The sequence below is a fragment of the Lampris incognitus genome, chromosome 8, assembly GCF_029633865.1.
Source record: "Lampris incognitus isolate fLamInc1 chromosome 8, fLamInc1.hap2, whole genome shotgun sequence".
Taxonomy (NCBI): Eukaryota; Metazoa; Chordata; class Actinopteri; order Lampriformes; family Lampridae; genus Lampris; species Lampris incognitus.
The window spans coordinates 3,841,663-3,865,360 of record NC_079218.1 but is presented as its reverse complement, the minus strand read 5'-3'; the positions used below and the strand labels follow the sequence as shown (position 1 = coordinate 3,865,360).

Here is a 23,698-nt window from a genome sequence, read left to right as displayed (position 1 = left end):
GGAGCAGAGACCAGGACGGCTCGTAAGAGTGGGGTAATCGACCAAGTACAATTGGGGAGAAAATGGGGGAAAATAAAATAAACAAAAGGAGGATTTGTCTTGAGGGGTTCGTAAACAGAAGATTAGTTTGATTCTGTCAGCATGTCAAGCAGTTGATTTTTGCTTAACGAGCAGATGCAGTACAATTTCACTCTCCTCAGCAGTGCCAGAATAATGGGGCTTCTGGGAGACGGGTTAATGGTCAATTCTGTTATTTCAGAGAAGTCGTGAAAAAGAAAACACACATCTCAGGACGGCAACAAATTTGTTCTTGAGCACATTTATGAACAAATTTGGCTTTGAGCTACGAGTCAATACCAGAGGCTTGTGTGTGCTATGCAAAGCGGGGGCAGTAGGTTTGGCGATGTTATGACCGTGGAAATATCTATACAAATCTCATTGCTGAAAACCTTTTATGATAGCGCACAAGGCCAGCAAATAAACTGTCAACATTAAAGTCACCGAGGGCCGTTAGACCCCCAGACTGGGAAGTGAAAATCAATCTGGCCTGCTTTAAAAGGAGGGTTATTGCAGATCAGTGTGGCCAAGGGCAGCAAAGTGGGTCTGAAACCCAGTGTGCATGTTTTATGCATATCTCCTTCCAAGTAACTGGAATACTGGCAGGCCCGGTCCGTGCTGCAACCTGCACGCTGCAGCAAAGATTTAAATATCCTCAGAGTCTTACACACACCCTCGCACACCCACACCCCGCCAAAATGCAGATTGATGTCGTCAACTTAATGTGGCAAAGAAAGATGTCGGGAGAAAAATTGGTCCTGAAATAAGTTCAGGTACCTGCAGTTTATCAGGGGGGGCATTTTATTTTATGCTTTGAGCTCTCCCTGCCCAGGAGATGGGTCAGTCACACCTTCGATGTTACGGCGGGCAAAACATTTCTCTGTGCCAGATGACGTAAAACGCAGTCTTGACTGGCGGGAAGCCGACGCGATGGGGCGATGAGAGATCATTTACTCTTCTGTGAATCTAATTTTTACCCCCCCAGACAAGTTCTGAAGATCATGGGTGGTTAAGATGTGGGACAAAGTCAGTTGGGTCAGAGGTGTAGCAGATCATCCATATATTAATGGACGGTTTCAGTTAACGTTGTTGAGGATCGTTTAGGATTTTACAGACAAAACTTCAGTGACCGCTTTGGTATTGAGGAACTTTCCGTCGCCGAGCCTTCACGCTGGGTTTCAGCTGGTCCAGTGGGGCAGTTGTTATTTCAGTCTTTTAAATTGAAGGACATTTCGGTTTGGAACTACTTTTTGCAGTTGACTCACCCGACATCCAGTAAGCTTACACACTTAAAGTCATTTGAACTTGATAGAAAGCGTGGTTTGTGGGGCGTCCGGGTAGCGTGGTGGGCTTTTCCGTTGCCTACCAACAGCGGGATCGCCGGTTCGAGTTGCCATGTTACCTCTGGCTTGGTTGGGCGTCCCTATAGACATGTTTGGCCGTGTCTGCAGGTGAGAAGCCGGATGTGGGTATGTGTCCTGGTTGCTGCACTAGCACCTCCTCTGGTTGGTCGGGGGCACCTGTTGAGGGGGAACTGGGGGGAATAGCGTGATCCTCCCACGCGCTACGTCCCCCTGGTGAAACTCCTCACTGTCAGGTGAAAAGAAGCGGCTGGTGACTCCACACTTATTGGAGGAGGCATGTGGTAGTCTGCAGCCCTCCCTGGATCGGCAGAGGGGATTCGAACCAGCGATCCCGCTGTTGGTAGGTACCGGAATAGACCACCACGCTACCTGGATGCCCCCATTTTATTTTTGTTTAAGCGCTTTTGAATAAATCTTGGAACGGCATGCTGGGGGAGGAGGACAGACATGCAAACCTGGGTGTGTGGATGCACCGACACGGTGTTCAGGCATGAATACAGACACGCTGAGGTAGAAATGAAACGTCAACTCTGTCTGTAATTACTCTTCTGATTCATTTTTTAAAGAATTTAAACAACCCGGGCTATTAAAAGCTGAATGGATGATGAGTTGTCATTGATAAATGAGACTTGCATTTAGGGTGTCGGTGGAATTTTAATTTAAAATCCTGCTGCCGGTAGACTTTTGCTTTTGCTCTTTGTCGTGTTAACCCTCTACTCAGTGGAGGGTTAGGGTTAGGGTTAGGGTTAGGGTTCGGGTTAGGGTTAGGGTTAGGGTTAGGGTCTGCTGTGTGAGGGCAACACAGTGCAGTAGACTCTACTGCACTGTGTTGCCCTCACACAGCAGCAGGTTTTCTTAAGCCCCCTGTCCAGGACATGTTCCCTGGAATGATTGCAACCAACCCAAATGGTCAAAAAAGTGCCAAAGAACAGTCTGATAAGGTGTGGGAATCACTACCAGGCATCATTTGAAGGTGGGACTTGCTTTTCTGACACACGGTCACAGGGGCACATGGTGTGAGAAGAAGGTGAGGTTATTTCCTTCAGTAGTCTTATTGAAAATGACATGACCTGTTAAGGCGGCACGGTGGTACAGTGGTTAGCGCGGTCGCCTCACAGCAAGAAGGCCCCGGGTTCGAACCCTGGGGTAGTCCAATCTTAGGGGTCGTCCCGGGTCATCCTGTGTGTGGAGTTTGCATGTTCTCCCCGTGTCTGTGTGGGTTTCCTCCGGGGGCTCCGGTTTCCTCCCACAGTCCAAAGACATGTAGGTCAGGTGACTCGGCCGTACTAATACTAAATCCCTAGGTGTGTGTGTTAGTGTGTGTGTGTGTGTGTATTGGCCCTGTGATGGCCTGGCAGCCTGTCCAGGGTGTCTCCCCGTCTGCCGCCCAATGACTGCTGGGATAGGCTCCAGCATCCCGTGACCCCGATTGGGATAAGCGGCTTGGATAATGGATGGATGGATGGATGGACTGTTGATAAAAAAGATGTGTGCGTGCATAAAGGTGTAGAGAAGCCCTTTGTCAGGTTTTATGAAGTTTATTTATTTTGCATGTTCAGAAATTCAATTTTTTCTCCATTGCCTCAGGGCGATGAAATAAAAAGGAGTTACATTGTGTCTTTGTGGAATTTGTAGATTTAGAGAAAGCATACGACAGGGTGCTGAGAGAGGAGGTGTGGTATTGTATGAGGAAGTCGGGAGTAGCAGAGAAGTATGTAGGAGTGGTGCAGGATATGTATGAGGGCAGTGTGAGAGTGGTGAGGTGGGTGGTTGGAATGACAGATGGGTTCAAGGTGGAGGTGGGATTACATCAAGCATCGGCTCTGAGCCCTTTCTTGTTTGCAATGGTGATGGACAGGTTGACGGACAAGATCAGGCAGGAGTCTCCATGGATGATGATGATTGTGGATGACATTGTGATCTGTAGCGGGAGTAGGGTGCAGGTGGAGGAGAGCCTGGAGAGGTGGAGGTATGCACTGGAGAGAAGAGGAATGAAAGTCAATAGGAGCAAGACGGAATACCTATGTGTGAATGGTCAGGATGCAAGGAGTAGAGGTGACGGAGGTGGATGAGTTTAAATACTTGGGGTCGACTGTCCAAAGTAACGGGGAGTGCAGGAGAGAGGTGAAGAAGAGAGTGCAGGCAGGGTGGAGTGGGTGGAGAAGAGTGTCAGGAGTGATTTGTGACAGAAGAGTTAAAGGGAAGGTTTACAAGATGGTAGTGAGACCAGCTATGTTGTATGGTTTGGAGACAGTGGCACTGATGAAAAGACAGGAGGTGGAGCTGGAGGTGTCAGAGATGAAGATGATAAGATTTTCACTGGGAGTGATGAAGAAGGACAGGATTAGGAATGAGTATATTAGAGGGACAGCTCAGGTTGGACGGTTTGGAGACAAAGCAAGAGAGACAGGATAGAGATGGTTTGGACATGTGTGGAGGAGAGATGCTGGGTATACTGGGAGAAGGATGCTGAATATGGAGCTGCCAGGGAAGAGGAGAAGAGGAAGGCCAAAGAGGAGGTTTATGGAGGTGGTGAGGGAGGACATGCAGGTGGCTGGTGAGACAGAGGAAGATGAAGAGGACAGGAAGAGATGGAGACGGATGATCTACTGTGGCGCCCCCTAACGGGAGCAGCCGAAAGTATTAGTAGTAGTAGTAGTAGCAGCAGTAGTAGTAGTGGTGGTAGTAGTAGTAGTAGTGGTGGTAGTAGTAGTAGTAGTAGTAGTAGTGGTGGTAGTAGTAGTAGTAGTAGTAGTGGTGGTGGTGGTGGTGGTGGTAGTAGTAGTGGTGGTGGTGGTGGTGGTAGTAGTAGTAGTAGTAGTAGTAGTGGTGGTGGTGGTGGTAGTAGTAGTAGTAGTAGTGGTGGTGGTGGTAGTAGTAGTAGTAGTAGTAGTAGTAGTGGTGGTGGTGGTGGTGGTGGTGGTGGTAGTAGTAGTAGTAGTAGATTTCCTCAGGGCAAAGTTGTACGATAAGGGGAGGAGGAAGCTGCGGCCCACGGCTCCCATCCCTAAACAGGATGTCCACTTGGACAATACCTCACACTGGCAAATAATGTGGGCCAAGAAGGGAAGATGCAGGGTTCCTGGGTGCACAGAAACACCCAAAGTGAGGTGTAAAAAGTGTGATGTACACCTCTGTTTCCCAGCGCAGAAGAACTGCTTTTAGAAGTGGATCAGGAAGGCTCCAGCGAGGCTGCATCGCTGCAGCGGCTCGTCGGGCAGCGCAGCCAGAAAAGACACTCGATGTGCAGCTACAGGCAGAAGTCGAGCGGTCTGGAGCCTCAGAACGGACCTTCGGTGGTGCGAGGCCGGTTTTCAGTGCTTGTGTCTCCGCTAACAGCTGTAGTGCAGCCCGGTGATGGAGGGACAAAGACACCATTGTCGCACAACGTTGTCCTTAGGTGATGAAAACATATTTTGGGGTGTAGGGGCGGGGGGTGTCCCAAAAAAAAACCATCAATAAAATGTCCCAAAATGAACCAAGAAATGACGTAGAATAATTTGTATCATGGACCATCAGAATGTGTGCAGTAGAGGGTTAACAGGGCACTTGTGTCTGTAGTAGTGGCTGATGTAAGACATGCCATACCAAACAACAAATGGTCCGGATGAAGCATCAAATGAAAACGTGCCGGTGGCTATACATCCTGGGAACATCTTACCTCACACAGAATAACTGTGAGGCCTGTCTGTCAGTTGTGAGCCAACTGAAATGCGTCAGGTTTACATCATATGCATGTTAACTCAGCAGTCAGACAGAAGTCACCTGATCCCACGTCCTCTCCAGCCAACCCCCCCCCCCCCACTTGACCAGGAATGAGTAAAAGACTCCAGACTATCCACACTAATCTGAGCACATGTTCTGGAAAACCCAGTGTTGACACCCCCCCCTTTTTTTTTCTCTCCAATTGTACCTGGCCAATCACCCCGCTTCCTGAGCCGTCCCGGTCTCTGCTGCTCCACCCCCTCTGCTGATCCGGGGAGGGCTGCAGACTACCAAATGCCTCCTCCCATACATGTGGAGTCACCAGCCGCTTCTTTTCACCTGACAGTGAGGAGTTTCACCAGGGGGACATAGCGCGTGGGAGGATCACGCTGTTCCCACCCCCCCCCGAACAGGTGCCCCGGCCGACCAGAGGAGGCGCTAGTGCAGGGATCAGGACACATACCCACATCTGGCTTCCCACCCACAGACACGGCCAATTGTGTCTGTAGTGACGCCCGACCAAGCTGGGAGTAACACGGGGATTTGAACCGGCGATCCCCGTGTTGGTAGGCAGTGGAACAGACCGCCACGCTACCCGTGGCGGTCTAGAAAAGACCAGTGCAGGTCCAGAAGAGTCAGAATTGTTGAGTAAGTTTCAGGTCGGCTCTGCGTGTCGGTAATGAGAACAAGGGAGTTATCACCGCCGTTGTCGGGGTGCTTCACATTCGGGGTGATTTTTCTTTCCCAGATCCAGAACGGTTTGCTTTTATTGTTTGGAACATTCAGTCAAGTTTGAAAGCTGTTTTGAATTCAGGCACGCACCACAAAAATGATTGCCGAGTCCGCTTTAAACAGGGGTCTAGGGTACGCTTGGTGTAAATTGCAGTTCGGTTCGTGGTTGGTATGAAAAGCAGTCTGGTCTCATTTGAGAAAGGGAACGGCTGTTGATGATGTATATTTTAACGGACTGTCACCCAAACCCGTTATGTCCTCTGAAATGGCCAGCGAGGCCCAGCTGGGGTTGTGGATGATGTGCAGTGTTATGTTAATGCCACGTCGTTTGACGGGACCGTCAAACCAAAGCAACTTTGAGGACCAGATGATCTCTGCTCCTCTGCAAACCGTTGTCGGGGTGTGAAAACAGCCTGAGCCCTCCTGTTGCAGTGTCTGAGTGCTCAGGACACACATATGTTCATTCCTGTGGCGGCTGGCCAGTACAGGGCGCTGGGGCGCCGCCCCCTTCAAACATCAAGAGATGAAAATCTACTTAAACATGTTAAATATGATTTAGTTGTATGATGCAAATAATGATGAAATAAGAGTGTTGTCAGTCTGTGAGCGCCTGTCAGCAGCATTACATATTGGTTCAAATGGTGTTTGGTTGGTTTCTGTCTGAATACATATACTTCCTGTCTGAATACATACACTTCCTGTCTGAATACATACACTTCCTGTCTGAATACATATACTTCCTATCTGAATACATATACTTCCTGTCTGAATACATATACTTCCTGTCTGAATACATATACTTCCTGTCTGAATACATATACTTCCTGTCTGAATACATATACTTCCTGGGTGAGGGGCGCCGGCCAAACCATACCTTATGTAAGCCCTCAGACTTGTGGCGAGCAGGTGACCTGAGGCTGCTGTCTGATTGGTTTCTTCAGATTTTCCAGACACCCCCACTTTTATTGGCAGTGACTTGGTATTGTTTTAATGTTTTTTGATCGAATGTGATTGGACAATTCTCGTGGCTGTCAATCATGTTCACACCCACCACCACGCCTCTAGTCAACTGTCAATCATCCACCGTCTACCAACCCTGATAAAATCTATAGGCCACATTGTCTTTCTTAATAACTTGTGTGGACATTAGGGCAGCAGTCAGGTGGGCTGCTCCAAGCTCAATTGCCCCCCCCCCAACATTTCTAGCACCAGCCGCCACTGGTTCGTTCATAGTCAAATGAAAGGGCAGCCTTGACGTTCTAGTAACTTATGATGTGTCTTATTTGAGTCAGTTATCGTTTCGTACACGGAAGTGCTCTGGGTTTATCTGCGGACAACTTTCCCCTGTCCTGCTTCCTTCACGGCCTCCACAGAAAATGGTTACTCACTCAAAGCGTGGTCCGGGCCAAGGCCCGACCTGCTGAAGGAAAATGTCTCCCTGCAAACGAGAGGGATTCCCCGATAGTATCAGGGAAAACAGGCTCGTGTCCTGGAAGACAGAATGTGAGTGTATGTGTGTGTGTGTGTGTGTGTGTGTGTGCGATGGGAATTGCATGATCCTCTTTCCCTTCCTTGGCTCATGACATGGACTTCAGTGATTTGATTTTGATACTGGAAATCTGTTTTGCATCGGCACAATCATTTCCCACCATAAACCCAGAAAATTACTTGGCAACACTGATGATCCGATTTTCGTTCCAAGACATTCCTTAAGTAAGTCTATGTGAACTTGTGAACCACACAAGACTGTGTTGCATTTGAGTTTACAGATGCTTGATTTCTGACTAAAAACAATCAATTTGCCAAGATTGTACTCAACAGTCTAGATTGTTTTTTCTTTTCTTTTTTTTGTTGCTATGAGTAGAGACCTTCTTTTTTTTTGGGACTTTTCCCCCCTTTTTCTCCCGGGTCGCCTCTGTGCATCACTGTAGTCCACTGACTTCTGGTTTCTCCTGCAGCGGCCATACTGGTTTCCTGTTTGCTGGTGTGTGCTGTGCTATTGACAATGGCATATTGTTCACGATGCCTGCAAGATTCACCGTGGATAAATGTCAACCACATGCACAGAGTTGTCGACAAACTTTCACCTGCACCCACCAGCAAACGGTGAAAAGTTTCAAGTTGTACACATCAAGTTATGTCCACAGCTATGAGGATGACGGTTTGTCGACAGTTGTGTGCATGTGATTGACATTTATCCATGGTGAATCTTGCAGGCATCGTGAAAAATACATTGTCAACAGCCCACGCCAGCAAACAGAAAACTGGTATGACCGCTGCAGGAGAAACCGGAAGTCAGTGGACTACAACTACAGTTACACACAGAGCCAATTGTACCTGGCCAATCACCCCGCTCTCTGAGCCGTCCCGGTCTCTGCTCCACCCCCTCTGCCGATCCGGGGAGGGCTGCAGACTACCATGTCTGCAGCCCTCCCCGGATCGGCCTCCTCCCATACGTGTGGAGTCGCCAGCCGCTTCTTTTCACCTGACAGTGAGGAGTTTCACCAGGGGGACGTAGCACATGGGGGGATCACGCTATTCCCCCCAGTCCCCACTCCCCCCTGAACAGGCGCCCCAACCGACCAGAGGAGGCGCTAGTGCAGCGACCAGGACACATACCCACATCCGGCTTCCCACCCACAGGCACAGTAGGGACGGGCGACCAAGCCGGAGGCAACACAGAGACCTCCTTGAGCAATGGTTGTTCTACTGCCCTTAGATGAAGCGTCCCGTTAGACTGGGTGCATATTCACTAACGGAGGCTGTCTGGTTGGGGGGGGGGTGGTTGACGTCATACATAAGAAAGGGTTAACTTGTTCTTCCACCCTGAGTGGTCACTTCCCATCATTCGAATATGTCAGCTTTTAGTAAATGGTAAGGTGCCCTTGCTCTGCATACTAATTAATAGATCCAATAAAGTGAAAAATAGATCATTAAGGAATTGTCTGAACGATTATCTTATTTTATGCCGGCTATGACAGATTTATTTTCCTAGGGTATTTCAATATCCAATACCCAACCCAGATGTTCACTGCGGGTTTTTATGATTTCATCTTGAATCTTGTTCAATTTGTACAAAATCCACCGCATGTTAAGGGACACTGCCCTGGTGTTTGTTCTGTTATTCAGTCTCACTCTCCAGTCTTGAGACACGGCGAGTTTGGGCATCAGACCACAAATCCGCTTTATTCGACGCATTTTTACCCCTCCCAACCTCCCGACATGTGCACGGCTATCCAGCCTCTTGCTTTTAACCATGGCCCTGCTAATATATTTTTTGGATGTTTTTATGGCAGCTGTTCCATTTTTAATGCTGTACGTAGCTCTGCAGTCTAATGCTGCAGAGATGGTCTTCCCTTTCAGTAGCGAGTGTGTCCTCCCTACATCCACCAAGACGAGAGTGTAGGAGAGCCGAGAGGAAATGGAAGTCAAAGAAGACAGAAATATATTGTCACATATTGAAAGTCCTTTATGTAAAATTAGCAGAGGGCAGTCAAAGACGCCAGATTGGCTTACATCTCTTACCTGGTTTATATAAGTGATAATACATAGCTGCTGGTTCAATACCTTGTCTTACACTATTTGCATTTTTCAGAATCAGAAACACTTTGTGTCATTTCATTTCATGCACTTGCGCGAAAGAAAAACGAAATATCATTTCCCCCAGCCCACAACAGTGCAACAAAAAGACAAAAACACATATCCAAAAACTACAAGAACACATATACCCAAACTACGACATATATCTAAACTAAAAAAAAAAATCACTGTTCAGGAGAACGAACGCCAGCCAGGATGACTGTTGGAACTGCCGGTCTGCACAGGCTAGCAGTTAGCTTAGCCTGCCCCACTTCCGCGTCCTGTCAGACCGCCCTCAGTGTTTCCTCTTCAGGCACAGCTCCGGTCAGGGCCGTGGTCCCTGGGCCCACAGGATGCAGCAGACCGGGCTCCCTCGGCCGATCCAACGCCAGCTCTCCCAGCCAAACACCTTTGACACACCTCCCAATGCCCCAGTGCATTACTACTCTACAGAACAGTGACGGGGACACTTCTGTGGGAGGTGCCGTCCTTCAGATGAGACGTTAAACCGAGGTCCTGACTCACTGTGGTCATTCAAGATCCCACGGCACTTACCACAGAGAGTAGGGGTCCCCGGTGTCCTGGCAAAATTCCCAACCTGGCTCTCTCCATCTGGCCACCTCATCATCCCCCATGTAATTGGCTCAATGATTCCTCCCTCTCCACCTCAAGCTGATGTGTGGTGAGCGTTCTGGTGCAAAATGGCTGCCGTGCATCACCCAGGTGGTGCTGCACATTGGTGGTGGTTGAGGTGAGTCACCCCCTTCACTGTGAAGCACTTTGCATGTCTAGAAAAGCGCTATATAAATGTAATGATTATTATTATTACCTCCCCGCACTCCGCACGACGACACTAAAAACACAGTCAAGGCGAGGCGAGGCCGCCGCCAGACTGCCCTTGGTGTTAACGGAGGTGCCCGTCTGTGTGGGCTAGCAGTTAGCTCAGCCTGCCCCGCTTCAGCGTTCTGTCAGACCGTCCTCGGTGTTTCCTCTTCGGGCACAGCTCCAGGCAGGGCTGTGGTCCCTGGGCCCACAGGACACAGCAGACCGAGCTCTCCCAGCCGTCCCGCACCAGCTCTCCCAGTCATCAAACGAATACACAAACTTAGACGCAGATGTGGACAAAGACACTTCGTGGACGGTACAGGGTGAAGCTGCCGCAAACATGAATTTGCGCCGCCATCTTCCCACACCGGTACTGGGTGAGGCTGGTGCAAACGTGAATTTGCTCCACCATCTTCCCACACTGGAAGTGGTGCTAAATCAAATCCAAAAGGTTTCGAACTTAGATTTTAATAATACTTCTAATGACAACGACCCATCTATAAAAAGTAGAATTTTGACTAATTCTAACCACTTTGAACCCTTTTCCCCCTAAAGTCTTGCATGACATCCACTACATGTCTTAACAATGTAGACTCAAACCTTTTGACAGTTTGTCCAGCTATTCTTGTGTAATTTATAGTTCTCCAGCAACCATCGCTGTCACTTATGGTTTTAAACAAGCGGTGGTGCAGAGCCCTACCTGAAAAACTGAACCTAGCCGGTGCTGACCAATCTCCACATGTCCCTTGTTACTAACTTTTAGCATTTTACCCTCATGAATCATGACAACGCCTTGGACAAACTACAGTACACCACTCCATATCACGCTATGTAGTACTGTGAATATCAGAGTTACTAGTGACCTTCATGCCCGAGCCTTGGCCTCTGCTGATAGACTCAGTGACATTTCAGACTGGGAGAAGACGTGTGTGCTGTCACTTACGTATTAGGCATAAATTGGTAGAAATGGGCGCGCAAATAAGAGATGATGAAAGACCTGTCAACAAGCTCTTCCTCTGTTTCCTCGTAACTGATCAGCCCTAATGAACGTGTAGATAAAGGAACCCTCACAGCAGCTCTGGTCTTTGGAAGAACACGAAGGCACATATGCACGTGCAGAAACAGTTGTCCACTCTGTCGGTATTCCTCTCTTTAAAGAAATGTGTCGAGGGCTACGTGTTAAAGCAAACAAAAAAAGTATACACACACACGTCATTATATCAATTAAAACATTTTCAGTAAAGTGTTTTTGTATGAGCGCTGAGCCGAGTGCTACGGAGGCCCAAAGCTCTGTTTGTTGGCCTGGGTTCAGATCTTACCTTCAGATTTAGAGTTTTTCCTTTTCGTCTCTCAAAAAAAAGAGTTATTTATGACTATTGTTGCCAATATGTGTCTTTCTGTATTGACTGAGCTTTGAATGTCCTGGCATTGTATTGGCTATATCAGCCTATAAACGGGATACGCTCTCAGCACCGCTCATGCGGGATCAGACTACACAATTTCAGCCCGGTTTTGACACGATTTTGTCATCGCCGACAGATTTCCAGCGTCGGGCCCAATGGGGAATGATGAACAGGTGTCTTTACCCTGTGTAGTGTGACATAATTGAAGAACAGTGATGTGGCGTCTGGGACGCCCCACGACACCCCGACGACAAGTCCAGCATGTCAGAATTCTTTGTATTTCCTGCCTAGTCCACAGAATAGAGATCGTATCTCTAGGATCTCTATTCTGTGACCTGATCCGAATAAGATGACAGCGTGCTCTCTGGTGCACATATGAAACATGGCTGTTGCTGCTGTCAGGCGGAGCGATGAAACCGAGGAAAGGTTGGTTGAGCAGTGGCGACAAAATACCCCTGTCAGGGGCATCTGGGTAGCGTGGTGGTCTATTCCCTTGCCTACCAACATGGGGATTGCTGGTTCAAATCCCTGTGTTACCTCCGGCTTGGTCGGGCGCCCCTACAGACACAACTGGCCGTGTTTGCGGGTTGGAAGCCGGCTGTGGGCATGTGTCCTGGTTGCTGGACTAGCGCCTCCTCTGTTCAGGGGGGAGGGGGAACTGGGGGGAATAGCGTGATCCTCCCACATGCTACGTCCCCCTGGTGAAACTCCTCACTGTCAGGTGAAAAGAAGGAGCTGGTGACTCCACATGTATGGGAGGAGGCATGTGGTAGTCTGCAGCCCTCCCTGGATCAGCAGAGGGGGTGGAGCAGAGACCGGGACGGCTCAGAAGAGTGGGGTAATTGGACGGATACAATTGGGGAGAGAAAAGGGAGGGGGGGGTCAAAGGAGGAAGAAATATCCCTGTCTTTTTGACCTTTCCTCGAGGGAGGACCATGACAGTCAAAAAAGATAGGCTAAATGCAGGCGAGAAATAGCGGAGACACTTCAGCAACCCGGTGAGCAGCTGGTTAAGCTATGCTAGGTTAGCATTCCCCAGTAGCACTAGCCACAACAGTGTCCACCGTCTTCTTTTCCTTCCTATCTTCTTCGTTTCGGAACACAAGACGGCCAGCATCATGATACATGGCATTTCTGGAGCCATGATGGACAATTTCTTGACCCTCCTCCCCGATGACCTATGAACTCTCACAAGCTCGTGAAAGGCAGCATGCGATGATTGGTCGGGGTCATACGTGTAGTGTTGCCAGTCTCTTGGCCAAGACACGGCAAGAATTTATGGCACTATGATTGACTAATCTGACACGGTGACCATCGTGAAAGACCAAAATATCGTGCAGTCTGATCCCAGTTTAAGGCTTCAGCATCCAAAGGCTGAGGTGACGTTACAGCGAGAGGCCAGTGTTTTGGAAACATTAACATTTCCACCGATAATCCCAAAAAATAGTAAAAATTGGCATATCAATCAGCATGTCATGTTCTGGGACTTTAAGCAGTTGTACTTCTGTTCCATTTCAATTTAATACTGCATTTGCAAGAATTAAAAAATAAGCCATCTTCGCTGTTTCATGCTTCATTTGCACATTGATAAAATAAATATGAGGACGTTCCTTCACATCGTTTGGAAGGACTCCGGGAGAAGAGTAAAAATGATAGCTCACCGTGGAAGTAAAGCCTGCAGAGCTTTGCAGAAAATTGCCGAAGAATCTTCAAAGTGTAAAAACATGACATTTGGGATGGGGCTCGTTAGCGGTGGTGGTGTAGTAGTGGTACTACTGGCAGTATACTACCAATCGTACTGATAGTATTTGTTGTTGTAGCAGTGGTAGTATTTGTCAAGGAATCTAGTTGAACTGAGCACAATATTTCAAAGTGATTCTAGGTTATTAAGAATTTATGCAACTTTCCAATTTAAAAAAAAAATCTGGGAGGTGCCGGTAGCGAAGCGAAGCGGTCTATTCCGTTGCCTACCAACATGGGGATCGGCGGTTCGGATCCCCGTGTTACCTCCGGCTTGGTTGGACGTCCCTACAGACACAATTGGCCGTGTCTGCCGGTGGGAAGCCGGATGTGGGTATGTGTCCTGGTCACTGCACTAGCGCCTCCTCTGGTCAGTTGAAGTGCCTGTTTGGGGGGGGGGGGCTGGGGGAATAGCGTGATTCTCCCACGCACTACGTCCCCCTGGTGAAACTCCTCACTGTCAGGTGAAAAGAAGCGGCTGGTGACTCCACATGTATGGGAGGAGGCATGTGGTAGTCTGCAGCCCTCCCCTGGTCAGCAGAGGGGGTGGAGCAGAGACCGGGACGGCTCAGAAGAGTGGGGTAATTGGCCGGGTACAATTGGGGGGGGGGGGGATCTGCACACATCTTATCATGCTATAAGATTAACAGACAGTCGGTTGAACTGAAATGTATACAGTTAGTAGAGGTTTGAATGTGACCTGCAGATAGCTTTTCTTTTCATTTCAACAAGAAAAAAACCAATGTGTTGTGTTACATTTTTGGTTCCCCCTTTTTTTTGATCATCAGTCTTCACACAAGGGACATCGGTCCCAAATTGTACACTTATGTCCAGTTATGTAAATGCCCTCAGTAGCACATGGCGTTTATTGGCATAAAAAAATAAAGGACTAATAAGACACGACTGACTTCTACATCAGCGGAGACATCAAGTGGAAAAAAATCCTCCTCGCCCGGCTCGCTCCTCTGCAACATTGATGCGTGCTTATAATGAGCTTGTATCATTTATGTATGAAGTAAATTATTCAAAATACAGGCGTCGTAATTGAGCCTGGCAGTCTCTGGGTGTGATGCAGCGCACCGACAACAAACCGCCAGATTTGTCAAGCTAAGAGACACGAGCTGCCCTGCAACGCTGTGCTCAGTCAGGCCTAAACCCGTGACAGAGCTCTGCCCCGGCTTCCTGGCGCCTCCTTCCCGCTGGCGGGTATCCACCGCCGCTGTCTCGGTCGGTGCTCAGCCCCCGTGCTCAGCCCTGAGGCACGCTGCTGTAAAGTCCTCACCAGGCCCAGGGCTGAATTTCTAAGCTCCTCTGAGATGGAAGGCTTTCTTTGATGTGAGCAGCCATCTTTGGAGTGGCTGCGGGTGGTAGAAGGCGAAGAGGAGGGGTGGGGGGGGAAAGAGTCCAATTCACTGCTTGCCCCCCTCCCCCCCCGCCCCCCCCCCTGCAAGATGCACACTGCTTTTTGGAGCTCCTGAGGCTTTTCTCCTCTTCCTTCCTGACTCGCTTGCACGCGGGGGAGAGCTAGTTTACAGCACCTCGCACGCACACACACACACACACACACACACAGACACACACAACTGTCTATAAATTGAGACGCAAGCCTCATTAAATTGCTGCACTTGTAAAGGTTTTTAATAGATTTTCACCCTCCACTAACGCCCCTTTTCCACTACATGGTACCGGCTCGGCTCGGCTCGGCTCGACTCGACTCGACTCGCCCTTTTTTCGTGTTCCATTACTGGACGGTACCGGCATTTTGGTAACCGTACCGCCTTTGTGGAGGTTCCAACAAGACTGGAGCGGGTACCAAGATCAATGCAGACCTCTGATTGGTCAGAGAAACGCGTCACTGCGTCATCAGTGCGGGCATGGGATATCAGCCGGCCTTTCTAAATACCGAAGTGGTCGAAGCGGAGTTATCCTTAAAGTCCATTTTGAAATTGACAAAAATGGAGAGCCGACATGAGCAGCTACACCGGGGGGGGGTACTGTTACGGTACTGGAAAACAACACAGGAGTGAACCGGGTCAAGTTGAGCCGGTACCGTGTAGCGGGAAAGGGGCGTTAGAGAAGTCGGTCCGTGTCCAGGCTGGTTGAGCTTCACAGAGATGTGTCTTGGCTTTACCCACTCGTCTCTGGCGACACAAAAGCATTTTGAGTCAATCAGCCTCGACTCAAAAAGGGACTTGAAAACTTATAACACGGTTGTTATGACAACCAGCTGGAACACGTGTCCCGTGTGGCTTTGGGTCAGCACACAAAGGTATTTCTGTGGCAGTCCATGTCTTGTCAGATACAGCATGTGAGGCACAGACTTGGGCCAAACAAGTCCGGTCTCTTGTCTGCAGCCCCGACCCCTGCAGGATGGACCGCCTGGTCAGCCGAAGCAGCGGCGCTCTGGGAGAGGTGTCAGAATATGCTCGGAGTGTCTTTATTAGACACATCTAGAAACACTCTAAGCTTGTCGCTCCACATTGTCTGAATCAAAGCTGGCTAGCCTCTTCAAAAGTCTCTGTTTACCTTACTCCTGCATCACCGGGTCTCCACATGTCTTATGACAGGACTAGTCCCTGTTTACCTTACTCCTGCATCACCGGGTCTCCACATGTCTTATGACAGGACTAGTCCCTGTTTACCTTACTGCTGCATCACCGGGTCTCCACATGTCTTATGACAGGACTAGTCCCTGTTTACCTTACTGCTGCATCACCGGGTCTCCACATGTCTTATGACGGGACTAGTCCCTGTTTACCTTACTCCTGCATCACCGGGTCGCCACATGTCTTATGACAGGACTAGTCCCTGTTTACCTTACTCCTGCATCACCGGGTCGCCACATGTCTTATGACAGGACTAGTCCCTGTTTACCTTACTCCTGCATCACCGGGTCTCCACATATCTTATGACGGGACTAGTCCCTGTTTACCTTACTCCTGCATCACCGGGTCTCCACATGTCTTATGACGGGACTAGTCCCTGTTTACCTTACTGCTGCATCACCGGGTCTCCACATGTCTTATGACAGGACTAGTCCCTGTTTACCTTACTCCTGCATCACCGGGTCTCCACATGTCTTATGACGGGACTAGTCCCTGTTTACCTTACTCCTGCATCACCGGGTCTCCACATGTCTTATGACAGGACTAGTCCCTGTTTACCTTACTGCTGCATCACCGGGTCTCCACATGTCTTATGACAGGACTAGTCCCTGTTTACCTTACTGCTGCATCACCGGGTCTCCACATGTCTTATGACAGGACTAGTCCCTGTTTACCTTACTCCTGCATCACCGGGTCTCCACATGTCTTATGACAGGACTAGTCCCTGTTTACCTTACTGCTGCATCACCGGGTCTCCACATGTCTTATGACAGGACTAGTCCCTGTTTACCTTACTCCTGCATCACCGGGTCTCCACATGTCTTATGACAGGACTAGTCCCTGTTTACCTTACTCCTGCATCACCGGGTCTCCACATGTCTTATGACAGGACTAGTCCCTGTTTACCTTACTCCTGCATCACCGGGTCTCCACATGTCTTATGACAGGACTACTTTTTCGTGACAGCTTTATGTTGTGTGTCCTCCAAAGCAACCCGCTGCTAGTGGAGCTGACAGTGAACTGGCTCCCCTGTTGGTTTATTTGGATATTCTGATCAGATGTGTCTGCAGATTTATTGGAAGGATTCAGTTGGACTATGAACAGTATGAGGAGTTGAATATACTAGTCTTATTCCTCCTTTAAGTAAGAACATCTTTTTTTGAGGGGGGTTGGGGTTTCCCCCTCTTTTTCTCCCCAATTGTACTTGGCCAATTGCCCTATTTTCTGAGCCGTCCCGGTCTCTGCTGCTCCAGCCCCTCTGCCGATCCGGGGAGGGCTGCAGACTACCACATGCCTCCTCCCATACATGTGGAGTCACCAGCCGCTTCTTTTCACCTGACAGTGAGGAGTTTCACCAGGGGGATGTAGTGCGTGGGAGGATCACGCTATTCCCCCCAGTTCCCCCTCCCCACTGAACAGGCACCCCGACTGACCAGAGGAGGCGCTAGTGCAGTGACCAGGATACATACCCACATTTGGCTTCCCACCCACAGACACAGCCAATTGTGTCTGTAGGGACGCCCGACCAAGCCGGAGGTAACACGAGGATTCGAACTGGCGATCCCCATGTTGGTTGGCAACGAAATAGACCACTACACTGCCTGGATGCACCAAGAGTATCTTTCTGAGTAGGATACCGCCTTATGGCACGTTTCATTTGCAAAAGCAGTGATGATTTTCAAGAACAAAAAGCCCGAACCAGAGGAGGAAAACACGAGTCCATATTGGGATGTATGTGTAGCAGAAGCTGTAGATGTTGTGCGAATGTGTAGCAGAAGCTGTGGATGTTGTGCGAATGTGTAGCAGAAGCTGTGGATGTTGTGCGAATGTGTAGCAGAAGCTGTGGATGTTGTGCGAATGTGTAGCAGAAGTTGTGCTAATGTGTGTCGTGGCATTTATAATAATCTGTTATTACTTGATGTTCAAAAACTTTTAAATTTTAATGCATGTAAACAAGTAGCCTATCAAAATATTTCAGTTTTCAATTATTAATGTGCAAATTGCATCAACATACTAAGTGTGTGAGTCCCCCCGCCCGCCCCCCCCACCCCCCGATATTCTGCATTGTATTTAATTCAAACCAGCGTGTCTGAACCAGTGCTAAAAACAAAAGTACTATGTGCAACACAAGGATGTGTTTCCATTTGCCTCTCAAAGTGTAATTGTGAACAAGGTTTCTGTAACTTGTAACTGTTGTGGTGCACACAACTAATTTGCAAATGGCGGCGTGTTCACTGTCGGTGTGCCTGCGAGTGGGGATGTTGTCAGGGGGCTCATTTATCAGCTCGCAGGACTTAATATTGGTCTCTGCCAATTCAGTTCTTCAGAATGATCAGTAGAGTGAGGCATCCATAAATAAAAATCATAAATGGACGTCTGGAAAACAAAAGATACTCAGAGTTTTGAGAAGACCGGTGAGTGATGTAAGGATTAAAATTGCCGACACGCTGACGTTGAAACTTTCAAAGTCAGCGTGTCGCCGGTTAGCTGATCAGAGACATTATGAAAAATGTGCACTGATCAGCCAAAACGTTAAAACCACTGACGGGTCAGTGATCAACGTTGATTATCCCATATTTAAATTGTGCTCAGAGGACTATTGACCCACCCAAGTTAACAGAGAAATATCTATATCATGGTAAACGGACTACATGTATACAGCACTTTTCTAGTCCCACCACCCACACCACTCACGGGGCTTCACTGTGTACGCCTCACATGCACCCATCTCACACCCATCACACACATCCACACACTGATGGCACCACCCTGCTCATCAGGAGCAGTTAGGGGTTCCGTGTCTTGCTCAAGGACACTTCGGCACGCTCTCTGCAGGAGCCGGGGGTCGAACCGGGACCCTTCTGATTACTAGACGACCCGCTGTGCCTCCAGAGCCATGCTGATGAGAGGTGTTTCCAGGCAAGGTGCACTGCGGTGCATGTGGTCAACACGGGCTAAACTCAGGAAGAACGTTCGTCAGCGTTCACCGCTAGCAAACCGTTGTCAAAGACAAAGTTGTGTGTGTGTGTACCTACACAGCTGACAACAAACAAATGAATAATTGAATAATGTGTGGGCTAACCGGTGAACTTTATTCAGAGTACAGACTCAGCTCTCAGGAGTCATTAGCTCCCAGAAAGTGAAAAACAATGCAAAGGCAGCCTGCTGCAAGCCTATCCCTGTGAAGGAAGAGGAGTATGGAGAATTAGTGTTTTTAATTTTAGTTTCTCTTTTTTAATCAGGAGGCCTTTGTGGGCTTTAGTGCTCCTTTTTAATAACTGATTGAATACCAACTTGGTGAGATGCTCAGTTTCCTTCATCTTCAGACTCGTAAACAGTGAATGAAGAAATGAGCGAGAAGATAATTAGCCAGTTGAGTTGAGACATTTCAAAGACCCATCTAGATTGTGTGTCTTACGGGGATCTTGGTAGGGACGGTTGTTTTTGGACTTTCTGCTGTTATGTGCACCACTGGTAGAAGCCGAGTCTTCCTATAGATGAGCACAGGAAGATGGATAGGTTTTTTTTTTCTTTTTTCAAAAATGTCCAAGTTAATTTGGGTTAACTGTTTTCCACCCGTGTAAGTGCTCAACATAAAGAATCGAGACATTGAACGTTTACACCGACCACATAAGAGCCATACTCAGCTCATTCACACAGGCCAAAGGGTGTAAAGCAACATTTATTAAAGTGTCTTCTAAATTCCTTTTATTGTTCCACTTCTGGTGTGGGAAGTTGGCAGAGCCAATCCACGTTTGCAGCGGCCTCCCCCGATACCGTCCATGCAGTGTCTTTGTCCACATCTGTGTCTGGGTTTTGTCTTCGTTTGATGGCTGGGAGAGCTGGGGCTGGATCGGCTCGGGGAGCCCGGTCTGCTGTGTCCTGTGGGCCCAGGGACCACGGCCCTGCCCGGAGCTGTGCCCAAGGAGGAAACACCGAGGGCGGTCTGACAGGATGCAGAAGCGGGGCAGGCTGAGCTAACTGCTAGCCCATGCAGACCGGCAGTTCTGATAACACCGAGGGCGGTCTGGTGGTGGCCTTGACTGTTTTTGGTGTCGTCGTGTGGAGTGCGGGGCGGTGTATCGAAAGTGTCTGGCTGGGAGAGCTGGGGCTGGATTGGCTGGGGGAGCCTGGTCTGCTGTGTCCTGTGGGCCCAGGGACCACGGTGTTGCCTTGAGCAGGAGGAAACACCGAGGGCGGTGTGACAGGACGTGAAATCGGGGCAGGCTAAGCTAGCTGCTAGCCCATGCAGACCGGCGGTTCTGATAACACCGAGGGCGGTCTGGTGGTGGCCTTGACTGGTTTTGGTGTCGTCATGTGGAGTGCGGGGCGGTGTATCGAAAGTGTCTGACTGGGAGAGCTGGCGGATCGGCTGGGGAGCCTGGTCTGCTGCGTCTGGTGGGCCCAGGGACCACGGTGTTGCCTTGAGCAGGAGGAAACACCGAGGGCGGTGTGACGGGACGTGGAATCGGGGCAGGCTAAGCTAGCTGCTAGCCCATGCAGACTGGCGGTTCTGGCAGTCATCCTGGCGTTCGTTCTCTTGGACAGTGATTTTGTTTTTTGTAGTTTGATTTGTGTTCTTGTAGTTTTTAGATATATGTTTTTGTCGGGGCGTCCGGCTAGCGTAGCGGTCTGTTCCATTGCCTACCAACATGGGGATCGCCGGTTCGAATCCCCATGTTACCTCCAGCTTGGCTTAAATGTATCTTGTGTTCAGCGATATTGGAACTAGCATGTCCATGCATTATGCAAATTCTTTTTTTTAGACTTATTAAAGCTCTGCACTTTATACCCTTCATTTTTGTACGGACGTGAACAACGGGCTGTTTTGCATATTCCTGTACACAAAAGGGTGTGTATTGCTGTCAGGTTCTGGTTTGACGTGGTGACAAATCCAATATAGGAGAAAACCGTCGATTTCTTAAACAGCCTCAACACCACGCTCTTCCAGAACCAGACCCGTGTGCCGCACAGGGCCCGGTCTCGACACGTCGCTTAGCGGTTAAAACAAACATCGATGTGTATATTTTCTTTACAGGGTTGCCAAGTATGGAAACAACAAAAACAGCATTCACAGAGATGGGATTTATTGACTCCCTTGACAGTGGTGGGATCCTTTTATAAACAGGCCAATGTTTTGCTGCAGAGCCCCATATGGGGCTTATTATCATTGGCTCCCCCCCGCAGCGGGCCTGCGCTGAAAGCATCTCTCACGCTGGTCAGCCATGTCTTCTGCGTGGAGACAGGGTTTTAGTGTGTATGTGTGGGGAGGTTAACACGCTTTCATGCTGACATTTGCTCAACCCCTACAGACGGAGGAATTCGAAGGGACCCCGGCGTGTTTGTGTTTATGGGTATGCGCTCGCTGAGGGAGGGTAGTCATCAAGGGGAGATGTGTTGGGGCGTAGAAAGGCGAGAGGCGCTTCCTCGCCAGCGGATTTTGATGCGGACGTGCCCGTGGATGGTGTTTCCAGCGGTCGTGTTTGCCTTCGCGCATGTCCGCCCGAGTAATGTGCTGTAAACCCGCGCTCCGACCGCGCCGTGCGTCCCGACCCCTCCGCCGCTTCCCCGAAGGCCTACTGGCCCACACTGTTTGATGGGCTTCCAGCGGGCCGCGGCTCGTCCGTTCAGCGGGTCGGCGTGTGTTGCTGTTCAGCCTCCGCTCGGATGCAGGAAACTGTGTCAAAGCTCAAGTGGTTTATTGGCTGTTTCTTTCAGACGTGCACTTTTATGGGTTTCCTCACTGCTTGGCTTCAGACGAGAAAGGAGGTCCACACACATTTATGTTTCTGTTTGCACAAGATCGTTGGCCATTTGTGTTTTCTTGTTTTCGCTGTCTTTTGTCAAAATAAAGACTCGAGTCCACTTCACCACTGTTATTAAAAAACCTCCTGGAAAGAAAACATCAGCCATCGATTCTTATTCCCCCCCCCCCAATTACCCCACTCTTCCGAGCCATCCCAGTCGCTGCTCCACCCCGATCCTGATGTGCTGATCCGGGGAGGGCTGCAGACTACCACATGCCTCCTCCCATACATGTGGAGTCACCGGCCGCCTCTTTTCACCTGACAGTGAGGAGTTTCACCAGGGGGATGTAGCGCGTGGGAGGATCACGCTATTCCCCCCAGTCCCCCTCCCCCGAACAGGGCCAAACTGACCAGAGGAGGCGCTAGTGCAGCAACCAGGACACATACCCACATCCGGCTTCCCACCCGCAGACACGGCCAATTGTGTCTGTAGGGACGGTAACACGGGGATTCGAACCGGCGAGCCCCGTGTTGGTAGGCAACAGAATAGACCGCTCATCCATTGATTTTGATGGTTATATGACCTTTTATTTGCACGTCAACATGAACACTTCAGTAAAAACCAGAGTTCTGATTGGACAGAGGAACCTTTATTTTTACAAGCAGTAAATGTGAAGGACCAACCAGCAAGACTCGGAGAGACCACGTTCATCACCAAAACTGATGTGACCGATGGGTTACGTACGCGACACCAGGTGTGGCGACGGAGAGTTCAAACTGCTTACACGCTAATCTGCCTAAAACTGCCTCAGACTTCAGCCAGAGGTCCACTCCAAGTTCACAAGATGTCCAGTCCTGCAAGGACCATCTAGCCTGCGCCGATGGTGGCCAGAGGAAGAATGTAGGGGGTTTGTTGTGGGGGATGTAGGGGGTTTGTTGTGGAGGATGTAGGGGGTTTGTTGTGGAGGATGTAGGGGGTTTGTCGTGGAGGATGTAGGGGGTTTGTTGTGGGGGGTGTAGGGGGTTTGTTGTGGGGGATGTTGGGGGGTTTGTTGTGGGAGGTGTAGGGGTTTTGTTGTGGGGGATGTAGGGGGTTGTGGGGGATGTAGGGGGTTTGTCATGGAGGATGTAGGGGGTTTGTTGTGAGGGATGTAGGGGGTTTGTTGTGGGGGATGTAGGGGGTTTGTTGTGGGGGATGTAGGGGGTTTGTTGTGGGGGATGTAGGGGGTTTGTTGTGGGGGATGTAGGGGGTTTGTTGTGGGGGATGTAGGGAGTTGTGGGGGATGTAGGGGGTTTGTTGTGGGGGATGTAGGGAGTTGTGGGGGGTGTAGGGGGTTTGTTGTGGGGGATGTAGGGGGTTTGTTGTGGAGGATGTAGGGGGTTTGTTGTGGAGGATGTAGGGGGTTTGTTGTGGGGGATGTAGGGGGTTTGTTGTGGGGGGTGTAGGGGGTTTGTTGTGGGGGATGTAGGGGGTTTGTTGTGGGGGGTGTAGGGGGTTTGTTGTGCAGGGTGTAGGGGGTTTGTTGTGGAGGATGTAGGGGGTTTGTTGTGGGGGATGTAGGGGGTTTGTTGTGGGGGATGTAGGGGGTTTGTTGTGGGGGGTGTAGGGGGTTTGTTGTGGGGGATGTAGGGGGTTTGTTGTGGGGGATGTAGGGGGTTTGTTGTGGGGGATGTAGGGGGTTTGTTGTGGGGGATGTAGGGGGTTTGTTGTGAGGGATGTAGGGAGTTGTGGGGGATGTAGGGGGTTTGTTGTGGGGGATGTAGGGGGTTTGTTGTGGGGGATGTAGGGGGTTTGTTGTGGGGGATGTAGGGGGTTTGTTGTGGGGGATGTAGGGGGTTTGTCGTGGAGGATGTAGGGGGTTTGTTGTGGGGGGTGTAGGGGGTTTGTTGTGGGAGGTGTAGGGGTTTTGTTGTGGGGGATGTAGGGGGTTGTGGGGGAT

The 23,698-nt window shown here is 49.6% G+C and overlaps 1 protein-coding gene across 1 annotated transcript in view; it reads left to right on the top strand.

Annotated features, from left to right (window-relative positions):
• The window catches only part of pknox2 (pbx/knotted 1 homeobox 2), a 169,534-nt gene that overhangs the window by 106,247 nt on the left and 39,589 nt on the right, over positions 1-23,698 (top strand). The window lies entirely within an intron of this gene.